This window comes from Macaca nemestrina, chromosome 6 (assembly GCF_043159975.1).
Source record: "Macaca nemestrina isolate mMacNem1 chromosome 6, mMacNem.hap1, whole genome shotgun sequence".
Lineage (NCBI taxonomy): Eukaryota > Metazoa > Chordata > Mammalia > Primates > Cercopithecidae > Macaca > Macaca nemestrina.
The window spans coordinates 16,997,492-17,015,709 of NC_092130.1; the positions used below are offsets into that span (position 1 = coordinate 16,997,492).

General features: G+C 38.6%; 1 long non-coding RNA gene across 1 annotated transcript in view; it reads left to right on the forward strand.

Moving 5' to 3' along the window:
- Window positions 1-18,218, forward strand: part of LOC105480811 (uncharacterized) — a 103,750-nt gene that overhangs the window by 1,208 nt on the left and 84,324 nt on the right. Inside the window, exons 2-3 of the long non-coding RNA XR_986598.2 lie at window positions 6,111-6,184; window positions 6,933-7,025. This is a non-coding gene — a long non-coding RNA (uncharacterized lncRNA). The remainder of the gene's footprint in view (window positions 1-6,110; window positions 6,185-6,932; window positions 7,026-18,218) is intronic.

Consider the following 18,218-nt stretch of genomic DNA (forward strand, 5'->3'; position numbering starts at 1 on the left):
CCTATTATTAATTCCTAAAATTAGGAATGTATGTGCACAATTTTAAAAAAATGGCTATATTAATTCCTAAAATTAGGAATGTATGTGCACAATTTAAAAAAAATGGCTAAAGCATCATAAAATCTTTATGGCAGACTGGGCACGATGGCACACACCTATAATCCCAGCACGTTGGGAGGCCGAGGCGGGTGGATCACCTGAGGTCAGGAGTTTGAGACCAACCTGGCCGAGATGGTGAAACCCCGTCTCTACTGAAAATACAAAAATTAGCCGGGCATGGTGGCATGTGCCTGTAATCCCAGCTACTCAGGAGGCTGAGGCAGGAGAATCGCTTGAACCTGGGAGGCAGAGGTTGCTGAGATTGTGCCACTGTACTCCAACCTGGGAAACAGAGCAAGACTTGGTCTAAATAAAAGAAAAAAAATTCTTTATAGCAATGAAAAGCATGAATAAATTAACTAATATTTCATAGCATAAGCCAATGGAGAACAAATTAGACTGTTACCCATCCTTGTAGAACATGTAACCTGTGGGCAATATGAACACATGGACTTTAGAATAAAATAAACTTATATTCATATCCAGGAATAGCTCATAACTAGTCATGTGACTTTCAACAAGTTAATCACATTTTCTTTTCTCAACAATAGGAAGTAAAAAATACATTATTCATGGGGTTATGAAGAGGATTAAATAATAGAAAGTGCATAAAGAGGTAGTCACTATTCCCAGATCACAGTAGATTTCTTGATAAATGGTAGCCCTTATTATTAAATTACTATTTCTTTTTAAATATCTTGCTCAAACACACTTTAGTTGTGTTTTCTCTGTTCTCAGACTTAGTCATCTGTTTTCAGCCTAGAAGGATAATCAGTGTGTTAGAATTGTTTATTTAACACAGGTAAAAGTATCTAAAGTGCATGTATTAATTTCTATACGTTTTTATACTTGAAATTTTCACTTGAGGGCCTTTAGGTAATATTTTTTATGAAATAAAATATTTTCTCTTACATTAGAATATTTTTAGTTTTTATTAAAATCTCTCACATAAAAAATTATTTCACCAGAATTGGAGAGACATTAATTAAATACAAATCAAGTCAAATTGATATTCTTTACTTTTCTTCCTCCCTTAACCCCCTCTGCCATTTTCATTTCAAAATGTTAGAATATAGACCATCATTTAAATAATTGAAAAGACCTAATTAGCAAAATGTGGAAATGTAATACTCAATTATCCACTCTTGTAAAATAAAGATAATGAGCCCTTCATTAACTATGAATTTATTTTTAAAGAAGTGTGGATTTAATCATGAATTCCTATTAAAAATTTGTTAAATGACTGACTTCTGGGGGTATATTCTAGGCTCAATGATGTATTCAATTCCTATCCTCATACTTTCTTCTCCATTAACAGTTAAGTACAACAAGAACTAATGGTCAGAATAATGGCCTTGAGGCTGGGCAAGAATCCAGGCAGTAACTGGAAGATTTAATCATATTCTCCGCATGGTAGGCTGTAGACGTGCCTTTGAACAACAAAGATTATAACAAGCAGATATAAAACAGTGGCGGTGTGTCAAATACTGCCCTCACAGGGAAATTCCCAGTTGGCTTTGTTTGTTTCCATCTTGGAGATGTGGCAGTCTGTGCCTTCCCTCCTGCACACAATGTCCAATCACCTTAACCTCTTTTCAGGCTCCTTGGGAAATGTCCAGTACTTTTGTGTGTAGCCTTGTCCAGCTATAAGGGCCAAGGAAGTGAGGGTCAAAAAGATCTCAGCTGAGTCCCCTTCTGCTTTCTGATCCTTCCTGTAACTATGCATTACAGCCTCCTCCACTTCTCTAGCTGTTCTCTAGTGCATCTAGTCTATCTTATTCATTTGAAGATAACATGCTTGGCAGTGGCTTCTTTGATTCTTTATTAGTTCCTGGGACACCAGTGAAATTAAATATGGTTGGGAGGAGAGAGAGAAAGGATACATAAAAAACATAGATTAACAATTTCATGTATATGCTTCTACTCAGAGGTTCTAGCTACCACTTCTATACTCAGATAAAGTATAGAAAACCCTTCCAATTAATTGAGGTTTTACTGTATATTTCGTGAAAAACTAAATTTTTGACTCGTCAAGTAACCACTGCTATATAAAGGCACTGGATCACATTAGAGGGGGATCCTCTGTTCTCTAATGGCTTTAGACTCTGTTGAGTACAAAGCTCAAAGCCAAGACCAGCCAAAAACGTAGTATATAGGGTTTGCTTTTATTATATATTTCCCATGTGCCAGGTCATTGTGCTGAACTTAAACACACATGCTTTTGATGACTCTGATATTATTATCTTCAGAAATGTGGGATATTTTATATATCTTTTGTTTAGTAACTGTTTGCTATTTACTAAATATACTTTACACAAAACATGAATTTGGATTTTTCTGCAGTTTTTAAAAAAAGTTTCTATTTAAGAACATTTCAGACTCATTACCCAGCTTCAATAATCAACATTTTGCCCATGTTGACTGTTTACTTTGTTTGTCCATCAACAAGTATTTCTTGAGAACTCTGTAAGTGCCAGACCATTGTATTTTGTAATCCTAGATAAAAAAAATTGCTGCTACAGCTTTTGAGCTACAGGATGTGTTGGCTACTGTTCTCTGTGAAGGTAAGAGGTCAGAAGGATCAGCTGGGTCATTGTCCTCCAGTCAGAAGCCAGTACTGCAGGTGTCTCTGTTGTCTCCTGCTTCGGAAGGAGAAGGGATAGGAATGGGAGAACAATTTCCTTTCTCATACAGGTTTCTGCCTAGGTTGTTAACCTTCCTCCCCCAAAAGCAAACACACACACCACCCCCTCCCCCCGCCATGTACACAAAACATTTTGGCAGAGTTGAGAATTGGAAAATGAAATACTGCAGTTAAGGCCTTCCTTGTTTCAGGTTACTACTTTCTTTATCTTTCTAGCCTTTTTTTTTTTTTTTTTTTTTTTTTTTTTGAGACGGAGTCTCACTCTGTCGCCCAGGCTGGAGTGCAGTGGCCGGATCTCAGCTCACTGCAAGCTCCGCCTCCCGGGTTCCCGCCATTCTCCTGCCTCAGCCTCCCGAGTAGCTGGGACTACAGGCGCCCGCCACCTCGCCCGGCTAGTTTTTTGTATTTTTTTGGTAGAGACGGGGTTTCACCGTGTTAGCCAGGCTGGTCTCGATCTCCTGACCTCGTGATCCGCCTGTCTCGGCCTCCCAAAGTGCTGGGATTACAGGCTTGAGCCACCGCGCCCGGCCTATCTTTCTAGCCTTTTAACTCTTTTATCCCCCTCTATGATTTCGCCAACCCTTTTCTCTTTTCTCTCCCCAAACCTCAGTTTTCTAATAATTAGTACATCCCAAGGTTGTTTTTCACTGCCTCTACTGTCGGTAGGGTCAAAGCCTCTCTGTGGCTGGCAGGTTCTGTGGCTGGTAGAGGGCAGTGAGGAGCCCTCCCTTGGCATTCCAAGGGTTGGTGGGTGAGTGTGGAGGAAAAACACCCAAGTTAGGGTAATATATTCTACATTATAGTTTGTCTTCAAAACAAAACAAAACAAAACAAATGAAAAACTTTCCAGGGAAATGGATGAATAACCATAAAATAAGTGCTATGACAGAGCCATGTGTAGGGTACCAGGGGAACACACAAGAAGACTTAAACAAAATTAGGGGGTCAGGGAAGGAGTGAAGGGAAGAGGTCTTTGTAGAAGTTTTCCAAGATACTGTGACTGCTGATGTGAGTTTTTTAGGGATTGAGCCAAGTGAAGAGGCTGGTGCAAAGGACACTGCAAACAAAATCAACAGTATGTGCAAAGGCACAATAGAAAGAGAGAATAAACTGATTTCTGCAAATGAAATAGAGATTACTCTGGCTAAAGTACAGAGGCTGTTGAGGGAGGTGGTTTAGCAGTGGCGCTGGGGAGAGAAGCAGTTGTTCATGTTGAGGGGCCATGTACACCATGTATACCATTCTCGAATGTAGGACTTTGCAGACTTTGGGGAACCAACCATGGACTTTAAAAACAACACCACAATTGGGTATGTGATTTGGGATGAGCACTTGGCATCAGGGTGAAGACTGGAGAGATGGGCCAAGACTGGAGGCAGGAAGAACAGTTTAAAGGTCATTGCCTTAACCTAGGAAAAAACAGAAGGTTGCACTGAGCTTTAGCAAAAGTTTGAATTGGGATTCTATTTATGTGTTTATCAGGGAATACAGAAAAAAGACCAGGTTTGCTGGAGGAAAACTTTAAGTTCACGATGTCTGAGGGACTTCCAGGTGGAGGTGTTGAAAAGGCAGCTAGAGAAACATTTGTTGCTGCAGATAGCTTTGGGACTCATCAGAAATAGGGGATGATTTGAGTCATGGAAATAGATCAGTTCAGGAGAGTTGAAGAATCTAGGGAAAAGGAGTCTCCAAAGGGAATCTAGGAGAAGAGAGAGAGGGAAGAGTAAAATAAGAAGAGAGGATGTTACAGGAATCAGGAGAAAGTGTTTCAAGAAGAGAGTGAGCACTGGTATCTGATGCTACAGAGAGGATAAAACATAGTATGAACAAGAAAGAGAGAATATGAAACCAATGAGTATATAAACCATTCTTACAAGGAACTTGACTGTAAGGGGTAGAGGCATGGCCAGAGGGTGGACATGATGATGAGAAAGAGAGTTTGCTTTTCAAACATTAGCTAGATATGTGCCTGTTTAAATGATGTCAGGAAGGAACCAACAGGGTAAAGATGTATGTGACTGCTGGAACAATCTGAAGCCTCATATGACACTGGTCAATTTAATTGACACTAGTCAATTTACACTCAGTCAGCTGTATTGTTATAGAAGCTCCTATTCAAATACAGACTACAATGGAAGCAAACAACACAAAAGAGTAGAAATTCTATGTATTTAGCATGCTTTAAATTCTCTGGGTAGATGTTATGATCACAAAATGTTTTATAAATGTTTGTGTTTTCTGTAGCTATTTTATATGCCTGATTTTTCATTTCAAATTATTCAAAGGTCTCTTCCTGATTTAAAATAGTCTCACTTGTCAAATTTAGGAGCTTTACATCAGTGTTGAAGTAAGAGTAATACATAAAAACATGGATTTTATGTACCCTTATGTTGTGAAAATATGATAGAACAGCACATCAGTTTGTTCAAGCCCTCTTAAAATACCTAGCTTTTGTTGGAAGTTACCCATGCATAGATTTAGGTCAAATAGAATAAAATCTTTAGGTATATTATGGATGTTTCTATTTTCAGTGAAAATACATATTTACATCATGTAATGATAAACACAGTATGTATGGATGTGAAAATACTTGGAGGTGATAAATAATAGTACCAAATCACATTGTGCAGATTTTTGTATGAAACTTTCTGTAATTCCTGGCCTTATAGAAGAACTTTTAATAACTCATAGCAGTGATTTGGCTGAGGCACTAAGGGACCGACTACAGTTTGGGTCCCAGTTTCTCTACTTACAAGCTTTCAGCTTCAAGATGTTCATATTTTGAATAACAGTACTACCCAAAAAGTTGTTGTGAGGATTAATTGAGCTAATAGATGGAAAACAGTACATGTAAGTGTTCAATAAATGTTAGCTATTATTATTATCTGTAGAAACAAGTCATCTTCTGAGAGAGGAATAAATTACAACCCATGGCACTGCTGACATCACTAACTGGGCAATTTTATCAGGGTCTTTGTCCTTACAGTAACATTAGTCTTCTCGTTGTTCTGACCATAAAGTGGACTTCATCTCCTAAGACCACATAAACTGGGAGAAGTTGACCTAATACAAATCAGCTAATAACCATAAACCAATATTTTTGTTTTTTCTTTGGTCTTCTGTTTTCCTTAAGTGGATTGTCCCTTATACATGAAGACAAATGATGATCCCATGAGATATAATGGTACCTTCTCTTTTTGGTAAATTTCATAGTTTACGAAGGACTTTCACATTTATTTTATCATCCACTCTTTCCAGAATCCTTGCCAGATTTTCAGAACAGCGATTATGTATTAGTTTGCTAGGGATGCCAAACAAAATTCCATAGACTGAGTGGCTTAAACAACAGAAATTTATTTTGTTGCAGATCTGGAGCTGGGAAGACCGAGACCAAGGTGTCATTAAGTGTGATTTCTTCTGAGGTCTCTTCTTGGCTTGCAGGTGACCACCTTCTTACTTTGTCTTCACATGGTCTGTGGGTGTCTCTTCTTGTAAGGATGCCAATCACATGGGATTTATCTCAGTTATGTGTTTAAAGGCCTTGTTTCGAATAGAGTCGCACTGGAGGTCAGGGCTTCAACATATGAATTTTAGGGAGATACAATTCAGTCTATAACAGATTGTGATCCATATTTTTTTTAGAGAGAACAATAAAGCCAGAGAGGTTCAATAATTTACTCAATGTCACTTGGCTTGTGGTTCATGAGTTAGGACTCAGCTCAAGACTTTTCATTCTCCTGTTGTTTCCCATTGCACGTCTCACTTTCCCTTCTGGAATTACATCTCCAGAAATGTTTTCTTAATGGTATGTGTTTATGAAATGATGTGAAGTTCATGAACAAAGAAATGCTATCTTATGTACCTGTGAAAACTAAGCTCAGAATTTTATTGCTTAGCTATACTTTGTTCAACTGAATTCACTGTCTTAGACTTCACTATTGATATATATGTATATATAATATATACATATATTTATATATATAATGTATGTATTTTATATATACACATATATATATTCTTTTTGAGACAGGGTCTTGCTCTGTCATCCAGGCTGGAGTGCAGCGAAACAATCATAACTCACTGTAACCTCAAACTCCTTGTGATCCTTCTGCCTCAGCCTCCCCAGTAGCTAGTACTACAGGCATGCACCATCATGCCTGGCTAATTTTTGTTTTATTTTATTTTGTAGATGCGGGGTCTCACTATGTTACCCAGGCTGGTCTTGAACTCCTGGGCTCAAGCAATCCTCCTACTTCGGCCTCTCAAAGTACTGGGATTACAGGTATGAGCCATTGTGCCTGACAACTATTACTTTTTAGACAAACATTTCACAATAAATTTTGAACTATCTTGAGTAATTAAGGGCTAACTTGTTCAAATACTCACTAGCGCATAAGTCCCTTAACAGTAAGCATTTTAGAAAGGAAAAGGGCCTATTATGAAGTTGCTGGTGAAGGATAAGATATTAAAAAGCCCTCTTGGGCCAATAAGTCATTATTGCTGCAGTTTCAAATGTTCTTTCTTTAAAAAACAAAACAAAACAAAAAAAAGCAGGTGAACTCCTAAGGACATCTTGTGAATATCAAAACAAATAAAATGTCCACTGTGGAATAGAGAGTCTCAGTTCCTCTGCCCTCCACCAACCCCCAGTTTGTAAGGAGCAGCCCTCTAATTCATCTCTTTCCCACAAGGTTCAAAAATGTTGCATTATTCATTTTATCACTGAAAGTTTGTATGCTTTGATTAATATCTCTCCATTTTCCCCACTCCCAGCCCTAACAATCACCTTTCTACTGTTCAGGGGATCTAATATATAGCATGGTAGTGACAGTTAAAATGAGCAGATAATATGAAGTCTCTATCAGTAAAACTCATACAAATTTTTTTTCTCTGTCCAAAAACAAAACCAAAATTTTATTTTATTTTTTCATTTTTCCATAAGTTATTGGGGTACAGGCGGTATTTGGTTACATGAGTAAGTTCTTTCGTTCTTTCGTGGTAATTTGCGAGATTTTGGTGCGCCCATCACCTGAACAGTATACACTGCACCATATTTGTAGTCTTTTATCCCTCACCCACCTCAAACTCTTCCCCCCAGGTCCCCAAAATCCATTGTATCATTCTTATGCCTTTGTGTCCTCATAGCTTAGCTTCCACATATCAGTGAGAACATACAATATTTGGTTTTCCATTTCTGAGTTACTTCACTTAGAATATAATCTCCAGTCTCATCCAGGTCACTGCAAATGCTGTTAATTTATTCCTTTTTATGGCTGAGTAGTATTCCATTGTGTAAATACATATACATACATATATGTGTGTATATATAGTGTGTGTGTATATATGTGTGTATATATAGTGTGTGTATATATGTGTGTGTGTATATATATATCCATATATATGTATAAAATCACAGTTTCTTTATCCACTCAATGATTATTGGGCATTTGGGTTGGTTCCACGGTTTTGCAGTTGTGACTTGTGCTGCTATAAACATGTGTGTGCAAGTATATTTTCCATATAATGACTTCTTTTCCTCTGGGCAGATACCCAGTAGTGGGATTGCTGGATCAAATGGTAGTTCTACCTTTAGTTCTTTAAGGAATCTCCACACTGTTTTCCATAGTGGCTGTACTAGTTAACATTCCCACCAGCAGTGTAGAAGTGTTCCCTGATCACCGCATCCATGCCAACATCTACTGTATTTTGATTTTTTGATTATGGTCATTCTTGCAGGAGTAAGGTGGTATCACATTGTGTTTCTGATTTGCATTTCCCTTATCATTAGCGATGTTAAGCATTTTTTCATATGTTTGTTGGCCATTTGTATATCTTCTTGAGAATTGTCTATTCATGTCCTTAGCCCACTTTTTGATGAGATTTTTTTTTCTTACTGATTTGTTTGAGTTAGTTGTAGATTTTGGATATTAGTCCTTTGTCAGATGTATGGATTGTGAAGATTTTCTCCTACTCTGTGGGTTGTCTGTTTATTCTGCTCACTATTCCTTTTGCCATGCAAAAGCTCTTTTTTTTTTTTTTTTTTTTTGAGACAGAGTTTCACTCTTTGTCCAGGCTGGTGTGCAGTGGCACCATCTCAGCTCACTGCAAGCTCCACCTCCCGGGTTCATGCCATTCTTCTGCCTCAGCCTCCCGAGTAGCTGGGACAACAGGAACCCGCCACCACGCCTGGCTAGTTTTTTGTATTTTTACGGAGACGGGATTTCACCGTGTTAGCCAGGATGGTCTCGATCTCCTGACCTCATGATCCACCCACCTTGGCCTCCCAAAGTGCTGGGATTACAGGCATGAGCCACTGTGTCTGGCCGCAAAAGCTCTTTAGTTTAATTAGGTCCCAGCTATTTATCTTTGTTTTTATTGCATTTGCTTTTGGGTTCTTGGTCATGAAATCCGTGCCTAAGCCAAAGTCTAGAAGAATTTTTCCAATGTTATCCTCTAGAATTTTTATAGCTTCAGGTCTTAGGTTTAAGTCTTTGATCCATCTTGAGTTTATGTTTGTATAAGGTGAGAGATGAGGATCCAGTTTCATTCTCTTACATGTGACTTGCCAATTATTCCAGCACCATTTGTTGAAAAGGGTGTCCTTTCCCCACTTTATGTTTTTGTTTGCTTTGTCAAAGATCAGTTGGCTGTATTTGAGTTTCTGGGTTCTCTATTCTGTTCCATTGGTGTATGTGCCTATTTTATAACAGTACCATGCTGTTTTGGTGAGTACAGCCTTATGATGTAGTTTGAAATCAGGTAGTGTGATGCCTCCAGATTTGTTCTTTTTGCTCAGTCTTGCTTTGGCTATGCATATTCTTTTTTGGTTCCATATGAATTTTAGAATTTTTTTTCTAATTCTGTGAAGAATGATGATGGTATTTTGATGGGGATTTCATTGTAGATTGCTTTTGGCAGTATGGTCATTTTCACAATATTGATTCTACCAATCCATGAGCATGGGATGTGTTTCCATTTGTTTGTGTCATCTATGATTTCTTTCAGCAGTGTTGTGTAGTTTTCCTTATAGAGGTTTTTTGACTCCTTGGTTAGGTATATTCCTTTTTTTTGTTTTTGCAGCTATTATAAAAGGGGTTGAGTTCTTGATGTGTTTCTCTGCTTGGTCGCTGTTGGTGTATAGAAGAGCTGCTAATTTGTGTACATTAATCTTGTATCTGGAAACTTTGCTGAATTCTTTTATTAGTTCTAGGAGCTTTCTGGAGTAGTCTTTAGAGTTTTCAAATTAAACAGTCATATCGTCAGCAAACAGTGACAGTTTGACTTCCTCTTTACCGATTTGGATGCCCTTTCTTTCTTTCTATTGTCTGAATGTCCTAGCTAGGATTTCCAGTACTATGTTGAAGAGGAGTGGTGAGAGTGTGCAGTCTCAGAGGGAATGCTTTCAAATTCTCCCCATTCAGTATTATGTTAGCAGTGGGTTTGTCATAAATGGCTTTTATTACGTTAAAGTATGTCCCTTGTATGCTGATTTTGCTGAGAGTTTTAATCATAAAGGGATGCTGGATTTTTGTCAAATGCTTTTTCTGCATCTGTTGAGATGATCATGTAATTTTTGTTTTTAATACTGTTTATGTGGTGTATCACATTTATTGACTTGCATGTGTTCTTTTTATCTTATGTTATTTTATTTATTTATTTATTTGAGATAGAGTGTCACTCTGTCGCCCAGGCTGGAGTACAGTAATGTGATATTGGCTCACTGCAACCTCTGCCTCCTGGGCTCAAGTGATTCTCCTGCCTCAGCCTCCCGAGTAGCTGGGACTACAGGTATGTGCCACCATGCCCAGCTAATTTTTTGTATTTTTAGTAGAGATGGGGTTTCACCATGTTGGCCAGGCTGATCTTAATTCCTGTCCTCAAGTGATCCGCCTGCCTCACCCTCCCACACTGCTGAGATTACAGGCGTGAGCCACCGTGCCAAGCCCCTTAATTATAATATTTTCATGGCATCTTTAGAGTTTTCCACATATAAAATCATAAAACTAAGATAATTTTACTTTTTAATTTCCAGTTTGGTTTTTTGTTGTTGTTTGTTTGTTTTTGAGACACAGTGTTACCCAGGCTGGAGTGCAGTGGTGCGATTTTGACTCACTGCAACCTCCGCCTCAGCCTCCTGAGTAGCTGGGATTACAGATGTGCACCACCACGCCTGACTAATTTTTGTATTTTTAGTAGAGATGGGGTTTTGCCATGTTGGCCAGGCTGGTCTCAAACTCCCGACCTCAGGTGACCCGCCCACCTTGGCCTCCCAGAGTGCTGGGATTATAGGCATGAGCCACTGCACCTGGCCTTTATTTCTAATTTGAATGCTGTATTAATCAGGGTTCTTTAGAGAAACAGTACTAATTTTATATATATATATATGTAAAATGAGAATTGGTTCATATGACTATGGAGGCTGAAAAGTTCCATGATCTGCTGTCTGCAAGCTGGAGAGCCAAGAAAGCCAGTGTTGTTATTCAGTTCATATCTGAAGGTCTGAGAAACAGGAAAGCTGATGGTGTATCTCCCAATCTGAATCTGAAGGCCTGAGAAACAAAGATGGGAGGAAAACTGGTGTAAGGCTACAATCCAAAGACCTGAGAACCAGGAGCTTTGATATTTGAGGGCAAGAGAAAAATGGATGTCCCACCTCAGGAAGAAAGAGATAATTGTCCTTCTGCCTTATTATTCTCTTCAGTCCCTCAACAGATTAGATGATGCCTACCTACACTGTAAGGGCAGATCTTCTTTACTCAGTCTGCTGATTCAAATGCTAATCTTTTCCAGAAACACCCTCACAGACACACCAGAAATAATATTTTATCAGCTATCTTTGTATTCCTTAGCTCAGTCAAGTTGACACATTAAATTGACCATCACAAATGCTTTTTATTTATTTTTCTTGTCTAATCGTTCTTGCTAGGACTATGTGGAATATTGAAAGCAGGCAATTTTTCTTGATATTAGAGGATAAACTTTTAGTCTTTCAACCACTGAATACGATATCAGCTGTAGGCTTTTCATTTATGGTTTGTTCTGGGAAAGTAATTTTTTTAATTCCTAGTTTGTTGAGTGATTTTATCATTAGTGTTGAGTTTTGTCAAATGCTCTTTCTGCCTCAGTTGAGATGATCATACAACTTTTTCCCCTTCATTCTGTTAATATGGTGTATTACATTGATTTTTATATAATGAACCATCTTGGTATTGATTCTTTTTTAAATGCTTGATAGAATTCATCAGTGACGCCATCTTGACATGGACTTTTCTTGTGAAAAGTTTTAAAATTACTAAACTGATTATATTTAATTATTGTAAGGTTATTCAGATTTTATATTTCTTTTTGAGTTAGTTTTGAAAGTTTGTATGTTTCTAGAAATTTTTCTATTTCATCCAAGTTATCTAACTTGTTAGCATATAGTTATGAATATTATTTCTTTGTAATTCTTTTTATTTTATTGAGGTTGGTTGTGATATCCCTCTTTCATTCCTGATTTTTGTAATTTGAATTTTATTTTTTTCTGGTCAATTTAGTTAAAAGTTTGTGGGGTTTTTTTTTGAGACGGAGTTTTGCTCTTGTTGCCCAGGCTGGAGTGCTGTGGCACGATCTCAGCTCACCACCACCTCCGCCTCCCAGGTTCAAGCAATTGTCCTGCCTCAGCCTCCCCAGTAGCTGGGATTACAGGCATGAACCACCATGCCCGGCTAATTTTGTATTTTTAGTAGAGACAGAGTTTCTCCATGTTGAGGCTGGTCTCAAACTCCTGACCTCAGGTGATCTGCCCGCCTCGGCCTCCCAAAGTGTTGGGATTACAGGCGTGAGCCACTGCGCCCGGCGTTATTTTCTTTTTCTTTTTTTTTAGTGGAGTCTCACTCTGTTGCCCGTGCTGGAGTGCAGTGGCATGAGCTCGGCTCATTCCAACCCCCACCTCCCGGATTCAAGCGATTCTTGTGCCTCAGCCTCCCGAGTAGCTGGGATTATAGGTGTGCACCACCATGACAGGCTAATTTTTGTATTTTTTAGTAGAGATGGGGTTTCACCGTGTTGGGCAGACTGGTCTCAAACTCCTGACCTCAGGTGATCCAACCGCCTTGGCTTCCCAAAGTGCTGGGATTACAGGTGTGAGCCACTGTTCCCAGCTAAGGTTTGTCATTTTAGTTCATCTTTGCAAACAAATTTTTGTGATTTTAAAAAATGTTCTCTGTGTTTTTCTCTTCTCTATTTTATTTATTTTCATTTTAACCTTATTATTTCCATCCTTGGTCTTGCTTTGATTTTAGTTTGCCCTTCTTTTTCTAGTTTTTTTTTTTATTTTTTATTATTTATTTATTTATTTATTTTTTTATGAGACGGAGTCTGGCTCTGTGGCCCAGGCTGGAGTGCAGTGGCCGGATCTCAGCTCACTTTAAGCTCCGCCTCCCGGCTTTACGCCATTCTCCTGCCTCAGCCTCCCGAGTAGCTGGGACTACAGACGCCCGCCACCTCGCCCGGCTAGTTTTTTTGTATTTTTCAGTAGAGACGGGGTTTCCCCGTATTAGGCAGGATGGTCGTGATCTCCTGACCTCGTGATCCACCCGTCTCGGCCTCCCAAAGTGCTGGGATTTCAGGCTTGAGCCACCGCGCCCAGCCCTTTTTCTAGTTTTTTAAGGTGGAAGGTGACATTGTTGAGTGGAGATTTTTTTTTTTAAAAAAGCATTTAAAGCTATAAATTTCCCTCTGAGCACTTCTTTAGTTGCATCTATAAGCTTTGGTATGTTGTTTTTATTTTCATTCATCACATGGTATTTTCAAATTTAAATTTTCTCTCTGTCCCATTGGTTGTTTGAGACTCTTGTTAATTTTTAATTATTCTGTAGATGTCTCAAACTTTCTCTCAATGTTATTTTCTAATTTTTTTCTTTGTAGTTGGAGAATATATTTTGTATGATTTTAATTCCTTTACAGTTATTGAGACCGGGCTTATGATCTAGTCTGTGGTTTATTCTGAAAAATGTTCTATTTGTGCCTTAGAAGAATGTGTACTGGCTGGTTACAGCAGGTCACACTTATAATCCCAGCATTTTGGGAGGCCATGGCAGAGAATCACTTGAGCACAAGAGTTCGAGACCAGCCTGGGCAGCATAGCAAGACCACATCTCTATTAAAAAAATATAATAATAATAATAAGAAGAATGTGTATTTTGCTGTTGTTGGGTGGAGTATTCTTTAGATGTACGTTAGGTGTAGTTAACTTATAGTGTTGTTCAAGTCTTTGGTTTCCTATGAAATCTTTTGCATAATTGTTTTATTCATCATTGAAAGCAGAGTGTAAAGTATCCAGCTTTTATTTTGGAATTGTCTATTTTACCTTTCAATTCTGTGAGTTTTTGCTTCATGTACTTTTTAGATCATTTTAAGTTTCTCCATAGTAACTTTTCATGCAGTTTTTTTCTTGTTATGATTTTTTTGGATGGATTTAGAAACTCCTGCATTTTATAATTGATTTCTCTCCAGGGAAATTATGCCATAATGACAATATTAAACTAAATAGCAATTAGTAAGGTAAATCATTTGCTATATCCATTTGTTTATTATTTTGCGACACTTTATTGTATTCTGTCATCATTGAGGTTAAAAATATGTGTGTATGGGATTCTTTTTATATATATAGTTATACACCTAGGGGTGTGTGTGTGTGTGTGTGTGTATATGTATTACATAGAAAGAAGTCACAACAGTTTCCTGAGAACAGTAAGTCATATGTATCAAAGTCTGTGGATAACTTGAGCTTTCCTGGTCTAGAGAAAAGGGGTTATAGAAGGTTGTTTTCCTCTGAAATGCTTATTATATGTGGAAGTGGCATAGAAAACTCTGCTGTAGATAGTTTGGAGTCTTGGCTACCTCATAAAACATGGAATGAAAAATTGGTCTTGAAAATTACTGATAATGGTAAATAAAACTAGGCATTGCATGTTTATTTTTAAAAAGTCTTATTGCTCTAAAATATGGAATGCTAATCTATATTCCCCATCCAAAGAATTTGTTTTTGGAAATTCTTACTTATATTCTCCTACTGCCATCATGCCATCTCTCTTCTCTTCTCCCCTTCCCATCCCTGCCAGGTCCACTCACGTAAGTAGAAAAAGTCTTGCTTTAGATACAGTAGTTCCCTTTTTCCCTTTTCTCTTCATTAAATCTTATCTTTACCATGCTATCATCCCCGTGGTTCTTATATCTGCTACAAAATTGCTTATCTAAAAAACTAACTTGTACCAATATTAATGTGTTAGTCCTGTTTTGATTATCTATGGCTACATAAAAACAAAACAAACCACCAAAAATAGAAAAAAAAAAAAAAAAAAGCCCCAAAATGCAGTGACTTGATGTCATTTGCATTACCAACAATTCCGTAATTTGGGAAGACATGCGGACAGCTCATTTCTACTACACTTGGCTAGGGGCAGCTCAAGTGGCTTGGAGGCTGGTAACTGGAATCTTCTGAAGGCTTCACTTGCTTACATATGTGGCTTTAGTGCTGGCTGTGAGCTGGAACTTCAACTTTCGTATGGCCAGAATACTTACATGTGGTCTTTCAATGTGGGTACTTGGCTTCCTTGCATGGTGTCCAGGTTCCAAGGATGAGCACAGAGATAGAGAGATAAAGACAGAGAAAGAGACAGAGAGAGAGAGCGCATGCCATGCAGAAGCTTTATTGTCTTTTATGAACTAGTCACAAAAGTCATTCAGCATCTCTTCTGTTTTCTCACTGGTCAAGGCAGTCCAAACAGTCTACCTCAATTCAAGGAAAATGAAAAGAGGCTCCGAATCTTGATGGGGAGTGGTAACGATCTGATGGAGCTGGTGAAAGCGGAAATATTGCTGTGGCTATTTTTGGAAAATACAATCTGCCACATTTCCCAATGGTAGTATACAAATTTTAATTAGGTAACATTGGGATCTAAAGGAATGAATGTCAAAGTGGAAATTTTAGATTATAACACACACCTCTCAGGGAGATATTTAGGCAGCATGTTCAATAACTTTCAAATACTTTGGAGGCAACCACATATTCTACAATACATGGGCCAGTTCTGTAAAGAAACAATCAACTTTTCTTTTGTTTTCTTTTTATTTTTTGAGACAGAATCTTGCTCTGTCACCCAGGCTGGAGTGCAGTAGCATGATCTCGGCTCACTGCAAGCTCCGCCTTCTGGGTTCACGCCGTTCTCCTGCCTCAGCCTCCCAAGTAACTGGGACTACAGGTGCCCGCCACCATGCCTGGCTAATTTTTTGTAGTTTTAGTAGAGACAGGGTTTCACTGTGTTGGCCAGGATGGTCTTGAGCTCCTGACCTCGTGATCCGCCCACCTTGGCCTCACAAAGTGCTGGGATTACAGGCGTGAACCACCACACCCGGCCGAAACAATCAACTTTTCTAAGGACCAAGTGAGCCCCGCTTTCCATGCAAAGTAGAATTTATTTTTGTAAATGTACTAATCTCAAAATATGAAGAGAGTGTTCTAAGAAGCCTGTTGTCACTGCTGCTTCAACTTGTACAGAAATATTGCCATCCAAAATGATCAAAATATTATCAGGGTGGGTTCTCTTTTAAAACTCTGAAACCACCTAATTATAAAATTAGTAAAGATTAGACAGTTTGTAAGATGAATGTCAAAAAAGGGAACATGTCAAGGAAAGTCAGAAAAGGAAATGGACTTGAAAGTCATATAAAATTCTATAAAGAAAGAATGATTCTGTTGCAGCTGAGTGCCAAGAATATCAGCAGTGCCTTCTTCGTGTTGTTTTTGAACTGAAAGGCTAAAAGCGATTGACATTTCTATAACCAGGCCTGATAATTTCCATGGTCAATATGTGCCCATTGAGAAAGTTCCACAGATGGCGGGGAAAAGAACTACTCCAAAATTTTTTTGTTTGTCCCTTTGCCAATCAGAAAGTTCTAGAAATGGACACATTTTACACTTTTATGCAAATACCAGTCTGATTACTGGCACCAAATGCTGAAAATTACTGGAATAGAGCATTAAGTGAATATTGGGTTGTGAGAGTTAGTTATGATTCTGATTTGAGAAGAGATTGTTGCTTCATACTTTTTTTTTTTTTTTTTTTTTTTTTTTTTTTTAAGACAGAGTCTCCCTCTGTTGCCAGGCTGGAGTGCAGTGGCAGGATCTCGGCTCACTGCAACCTCCGACTCCCTGGTTCAAGTGATTCTCCTGCCCCAGCCTCCGAAGTAGCTGGGATTATAGGCAGGCACCACCACGCCCAGCTAATTTTTGTATATTTAGTAGAGGCGAGGTTTTGACGGCTGTTGCGGTGGTCTGTTGTTGTCACTCCCTGTTTACTCCCATGTGTTGTAGGTTAAAGGTTAGGGAAACCCAAAGCCCTCCCTCCCTTCCTTCCTCCCTTCCTCCCTTGCTTCCTTCTTCCCTTCCTCTCTTCCTTCCTTCCTCCCTTCCTTTTTTTCTTTCTTTCCTGAATAGGATTTCTTTTTTGGAAACTTCTTTCCTGAAGTCATGTTTTAAGGTTTCTCAGCTCTGGTAAATCAGTTACCATTCCTTTATCAACTTTCAATCTCAAAAAAAATGTTAATTTCTTCTTCATTGTCTCCTCTCCCATTCTGTTTACGTTTTGAATTTAGACTTTTTACATTTATTTCACTATTACTTTAGTGAGTTTTTATTGAACTGGAGTGACAATCAACCATATATTCAGCGTGCCTTGTTAAAAGGCAGTTCAAATATGCCCTTAATCTTTTTGCATGGCTTTAGAGTATCAGATAATTTTAAAAAATGATATAAAATAATGAAGTGATTCATATTACAGAGATTCATCATCTCCTTTTCTGGGATAGGGCATCTGATGTACAAATAAGGGCAAGTGACCAGGGGGCCACACATTATCAGGCCTGAAACAGCAGTCTTGACTGGAGAAAATTCAGACTGTAGGGGTAGCAGGCATGTGGGCATCTTTGGCCTGTTTATTCTAGGCCAGCGCAGAGTTCTAGCAAAGCCAGACTTCAGACTGCCTGAGAGGGACTTTCAGCTGCATAATTAGGGAAGCTCCAGCCCCTCTCCTAGAGTGGTAAGAGGCCATGATACAATAGCAATATGACGTGATGGAATCTTGGCAGCAGCCCTAGCCCTTACCTAGAAGATGACAAAGCTGCAGAAGAAACTGCCAAGGGAGTGCTCAACTCCAGGAGCCTGAAACCTAGGGTGGTTTGGCAAAGTGCCTTGCACCCCAGTGTCAAGGCTGCGGGGGAGCCACCCACTTCAAGGGGCCCTGCAGAATCAGACAGTGAGGACAGTGGCAGCAATCACAATGGGCTGAAGATTAAATCACTTTTGTTGATTTTTTTTCAAGTATTTATAAGCTCCCCAGATTCTCATGGAACTCTACAGAAGGACATAATGAGAAAAGTAGGTTTAAAGGAAATAAATGTGAAATTTCTTACACACTTGAGTTGGTGAGTTAAA